At 38.2% G+C, this 6,060-nt stretch overlaps 1 protein-coding gene across 3 annotated transcripts in view; it reads left to right on the top strand.

Moving 5' to 3' along the window:
• The first annotated feature begins 3,441 nt into the window (after nt 1-3,441).
• LOC134642963 (disheveled-associated activator of morphogenesis 1-like) overlaps nt 3,442-6,060 on the top strand; it is a 43,249-nt gene continuing 40,630 nt past the window's right edge. For 2 of the 3 annotated variants that reach the window (XM_063495099.1, XM_063495096.1), the window contains exon 1: nt 3,442-3,558. The gene's annotated coding sequence lies outside the window, so the exon portion shown is untranslated. Of the gene's footprint in view, nt 3,559-3,704; nt 3,828-6,060 lie in introns of those variants that run through there. The other variant, XM_063495098.1, reaches the window with a different exon arrangement.

The raw sequence follows: 6,060 nt of genomic DNA, 5'->3' as shown, positions 1-6,060 counted from the left end.
CTGGTGTGCGTCATTCTGTGTGAAGCAAAGTTACATCTATATCTATATATCATTCTACTCTTTTAGCTGTTGGTTCTCAAACTGTGGAGCTACGGATGGTCAGATATTGGCAACTATGTGTGCAATATAAAGTGAACCTAAAGTGACTTGGAATGATTTTGGAAGAGGAAATAATAGTTTTACTGAAGCTTCTTTTGTGTTTAGCTTTGTTAAGATACAATTTAGAACTGGTCCTTTTTTTATTATTATTATTGATTGATTGGAAACACTGGGGTGGGAGGGTTCAGCTGTTGGTGGGGATTGTCGGGGGAACATAACCTGCAGATAACCTGACCTCATTATTTGACACTTTGGCTATGTCTATTGTGAGCATCCACAATTGTAACAGTATTTTTAAGAAAGATAAGATACCTTTATTAGTCCCACGAGTGGGAAATTTCATGTTAAGGTTGCCGACCTATTGCACCCAATGGCGGCGCCATCTTACCCTCCGACCATACATACATTACACAAAAACATCACATGGGGAAGACAGGTCAGAGAGGTATAACAATGGAAAATGCACCACATGAGGAAAGATAAGGAGAAAAAAATAACTCCCCCCAGACTGAGCTCCAACAGGGAGATCAGTTTGAGAACAGAAAAAAAACACCTCTGCACATAGCACATGAAAAAACTCTTAATACACCAAAGAAACACATGACAAGCAACAGGGATGGGTAAAGGGTGAGAGACAGCCAATGTAGACGGTACATAGCATAACAGGTCCCTTTAAAGATTTGATATAACAAAAATAATGAGCCAGGCCAGAATCAACTTCTCATATTTAGTTATAAAAGATTCATAGCATCGGGTGGGTTTTTAGTGACAGCTCTCATTAAAAGTTTAATCTAGCCTCCAAGGTCAATATGAAATTGCCATTTTGAAAAAGAGCTGCACCTCAAAAACAATCTGCCAAACCATCTTGCTTTGTTTACCCTTCTTGAGGAAGTTGAGTTTAAACTGATTTTAATAAACTATATTAATAATCTATATTCAGTCATTTAATTAGAAACCCCCTACTGAAAAGATCACTGAGTTAGGTTCTTTTAAACAGGATTATATGTGACGATACCCTAAACCTCAGGGTTTAAAATGCTGCTGATGGGAAATTTTATTTTAGTTCTTGTGTAATTTTACAAAGACGGAAACATCTCTCTGAACACCTTTCTGTTCTCAGATGAAGCAGCGATGTAAACATCTTCCATGCCATTCACTATTCACCAACCTTAACCTCATAGGACCTGGCGTCCACATATGTGGACATCACATTTTGGGTTGTCCAGACCAAAATACTAAATTTTGCTCTACAAGGGCCTGATATCCACTTACGAGGACATTATACTGTCCTCGTAAGTGGATAGTATAATGTCCTGTCTATCGAAATTTAAAACAAATGTCCTTATATGTGGATCTCATTTTTGTCAAAAACAAAAATCAGGTAAAAAAATAAAAATCAGGTAATTCTTTGTTTTTACGTTCATCAGGTCCCAATCAGCCCAAATAGTAAAGAGAAATTAAAAATGCATGCCATGAAAGAGTTCAGGTCTTAGGAGGTTAAAATTCAAAAACCATATCCAGAGAGAGTAGAAAGTAGTCTTTCTTTGTAAAATTGCTATATCACCATGGATGAATTATGCTTAACTAATTGCCTTTGGTTAATAAGCATTTAAAACAGTTTGTCTTATAAAATTCAGTTGTGAATTGCAATAAAACAGGCATCTGCAGTAGTACACTCCAGATGTGCACGTGCATAAGATGTGACAGCTGTCAATCAACTCCATGATGCCTACAACAGCTGTTTCATTAGTGGCAAGGAACAGGTCTGCTTAGCAGCAGCGTGGTGTTAGATCGAGTCTGCAGTTCCTTCAAAGCAAAGCCAATGAGATATCATCATCTCAACAAAATAACTTCATGCTGTGTATCAACTGAGACTTACAGTATGCAGTTTAACTTTGTTTCCACCAGAGGGCAATAAACCATCTCAGATGACTTGTCTTCTAGCTCCAATCTAGTACTAAAGGGTTTTTCATTTACATGAAATTAAAATTAACTTAATAAAACTATTTCCCTGTTACTACTATCGCACAGTACTCAGTTTACAGTTGTTACAAGGACTGTTATGTCAGGTTCTAGTGGAAAAGGCTTACAGGAAAGTGTGCATTAACCGTTATCACAGTATTCTGATGCTTCTCATTTAATTCATCTGTGTTGGCTAACTAATTAATAGCCATGTTTTAAATCCACTGCAAAGGACAACACTATCCCACAGAGAGAGCTACTTAAAAACAGATCAAACTTTCTTAAAAGGTGCCTTTGCCGAGACCAAGTGCACTATCCAGCCTGTGAGCTGGTGCCGGACTGGTTTATAAGGTCACAAAAACCAGCAACCTTCTCCTAGTTCCTATGGAGACCTGGCTATAGTCCAGATATCGTGCTGAGCAACACAGCTGCTTCTGTAGAGGCCCAGCTTGATCACCAGTTTGATGAAATGCGTCCTAAGCTTGCCTTTGTTCACTGTTTGTAGGTGATGAGATGGAGAAGGGAGGGTTTTCTGAGGCCAGAGTGGCCGTGGCAGCTCTGGATTTTTCTAAAGTTTGGAACTGACTGCTGGGAATAGTAGGAGGAGGGTGAGAAGTATGAGAAAAAAGAAAAAAGTCAAACAGGACAGATAATCTCATTGTGGTGTGAAGTACATTATAAAGAAACTGCTGATGGAGAGTTTAGAGAGTTAACTGTAGCTAAACTGGGAAATGTTTTCTAAAATGCATCCAAAGGGGGGGAAATGGCTGGCTGTGAAATATTCAAAATTACTTTATTATTACTTACCAAACCTTTGTGTGTGTAAAACACAGTTCATGAAAACAGTAGTTGGTCCTTCAGAATCTGATGAAAAAATCAGCAACCGCCACAAAAAATACATATTAATATAATTGCTGCAGTAATTTCCCAACTGCAAGAAAAAACCCCACTTATTTAAAATATTTAAGGCTTAGAGTTTGAGCACCTTAATTTTTCTTCTTGATTGTTCCATTGGCTATTTTTCAAAGACAGGATGAAATCTTCACAATTAATAAAGAGGAACATAGTCATTGTGTCTAAATTAATTGAAAAAATCTTTTTTTTTTCTTTTTTTTATAACACAAAAATACAAATCGAATAGAAAATAAATAAAAGTAAAGTAAAAACAACAAAAGATCTACACCTCCAGAGCATTTAAAACCTAGCTTTGACCTCAACCTTCAAATGACAACGATATTTAGGCTACTAATTAAAAGGTCATGGTGAACAGCGCTCGTATCTTTCTACACTACAACATCCATGAAGCAGTGGACTACAGGTTTGGAATAATAGAGCGCATGCGCGTTACCTGCTCGAGTAAATCGATGACCTCATAAGCAGCCCGGACCAACCAGTCGGTTGAATTATCTGCCTGCCGTCTGCGCTGAATGTTTTTCCTGCGCTATACCTTTCCGAGCACATGAAGCGCTTACCAGAAAAAATGTTCACCGTAACGAGGTAAGCGGACTGTCCTCAGACAGAACTTTACCGTTAACGGCTAAACCATTAAACCGCCCGAGAACCCACACCGCCGGCTGGGCTGCGTTGTTGTTGGTGGTGGTGGTGGTGGTTGTGACCTCCGTACCGGTGTGGCCGGTCAGTGCTACAGCCGTCGTTGACGTGACTGCGGTGAATTTACTCGAGCTGTCTTTGTTGAATTTTCACTGATATTCATGCAGCTATTTACTCTGGAGCACGCGAGTATCCAAAAACCTCGTCCGGACAAGGTGAGAGTCCGGTACTATTTGCATGTGTTTTGCAAATTGCTTTTTGTTGTGTCGCCTCTACCTGTTTGTGGAGTTTATTAAAAAAGAAAAAGAAAAGGGGGGCTGCGTAGGCTAGATAAACCCCACTAAAGTTTGAAAAAATAGGTCTAAAGAGGACCTTGGCAATTTCCTTAGTGGTTTTGGCCACGTTTTTATAATATCTCTTATAGTGTAACTTATTTTTTGGACAGGACAGTGGTGTTATAATCTATTAAAGAAAATAAAGGTTAATGTCTGAACCCTAACCTGTGCTCATAATTAACTACTGAACCTGTGTGACCAAAACTAAACTTACACCAACTCACATATCCATGTTTAAGAATCTAAATGGTAATTTTGGCTAATATTATTTAGATTTTTGGAAAATTGATTACAAGAAGGCCAGCTTTACTATTTGGACAAATGAATCACAAATTAATTTTAATAAGCAGATCTTTATTGTGAACTTTGGCCAATGTGTACAGAGCTGGAAACTAAGCCTGTCAGAGTCTTTAGGCACAAAGGTCCGTGCATGATAACGTTAAACTCTTTCATGTACATTAAGTTTTGATTTGAGTGCAGAGACATGTGAGTAAAGTACAAATATCCTTCAGAAAGTTTCTTCCCTCTTACTGCCCAGCTCTAAGACTTTGCCTCTCCTGAGTTAATATTCACTCTTATCAAGTAAAATCACTCTTTTGAGAAGTCATGAAGTCATAGGTCACAACACAGAGATTAGCACAAATCACCACGGTGGTAAGCTTATTCCCTGTTGGATGTTTATCAGAAAGGACTTACATTAAACTCACAGGGAAAAAGTGTATGCATGTTTATTACAGTACGTAATGCAGTACTTGTAATGTTAATAAGACACTGGCGAGAGTTGTGATTGTAGAAGACCTATAAGCATTTTAAGTAACACTTGCAGGCTAATTGAATGAACAAGCACATGAACACATATTTTTGTGCATTTATTAAACCAAAGCAATAAAAAAAAGAAAGAAAAAAGAAAAGAAAGGACTTACATTCCCGAGAATGAAAATGCTCTAAATCATTTAGGGGGGGGGGGGTCCTGTGTGTGCTTGTAATGGGCCGCTGCTGTCTTGTGAGACGGCTTACTGCTGTGGTGTGATCAGCAGACGTGTTTTCACTGTAAACACTGGAGAAGCCTTACATGATGTACCATGCTGTTATTTTGTCGACAACATTAATGTGCAGACAGGGAGTCGGCTGGATAGAGATGAGCATCAACAGGCCCTGACATTCAAATTACAAGGGTTTTTGTTTTTTGTTTTTTTTTTTAAAGGGGCACTTTGCAAGTGATTAGTCTGTGTTGTAAGCACATGCTTTCCCAAGTGGGAATGTTTATCCAGTGGCTATGATATAATTGGGTAGTATTAACGAGCGCAGATATATCGGTATTTGTGTAACTATACAGATTTGCAAATAGTGTCTAACTAAAATCACTTTGAGGCTTTTTGATTCAACTGTTTCTTGTTGTGAATCATCTCACCTGGCCACCTTAGACTGTGTTTACCTAATGTGCTTGTTGGGTCCTCTTGCCTGACTGATGAGCAAACACAACAGTGATGCATGTACCTTTCCAAGCCTTGCTGCTCCGTGTTAGTTCAGTTTATTAGTTGCTGTTAGCAGCTATGTCAGGTCAGCTTTTGGTCATCAAAAGCACACCGAGTGGTGCATTATGACATGTTGTGATCCATCCCGGTCTCATAGCAAAAACGTGAAATAGTCACACAAAAGTAATCTATTTGATCATGTTCGTGGACATGAATTGTCACACTTTTAATGACATTTGGTACAACTCTTTTCAATAGGAAGTACGTTTCATTTCTGCAGCACTTATGCTGTCCAGAATCATCAACAGGAACACGTCTCTATGGAAACCAAGGAAACAAATCTTCATAACAAAGGGCAGCCATAATCTCTGTCTAAGTCTGAACCAATAGGTTTTATATCTTAAACCTACACTAACTAAGTTACTTTTAATCCCTGAATAATAGGGCTGTGACCTCTTTTGTGATATATTTCAAGCCTTTTCTGTTTTAATTTTGATTTTTAAGACTGGCAGGTTATGAAAATTTAGAAAAACAGAAATCTATACATGCAGATCATTACGTATGATCTGTATTTTAAGTTTGAGTAAATTACAGTTGAAACTAAACTTAGTTCATTACACAGAACCACAATCATGGGG

This window comes from Pelmatolapia mariae, linkage group LG15 (assembly GCF_036321145.2).
Source record: "Pelmatolapia mariae isolate MD_Pm_ZW linkage group LG15, Pm_UMD_F_2, whole genome shotgun sequence".
Lineage (NCBI taxonomy): Eukaryota > Metazoa > Chordata > Actinopteri > Cichliformes > Cichlidae > Pelmatolapia > Pelmatolapia mariae.
The sequence above is the reverse complement of the archived record's forward strand: the minus strand, read 5'-3'. Positions and strand labels throughout refer to the sequence as shown.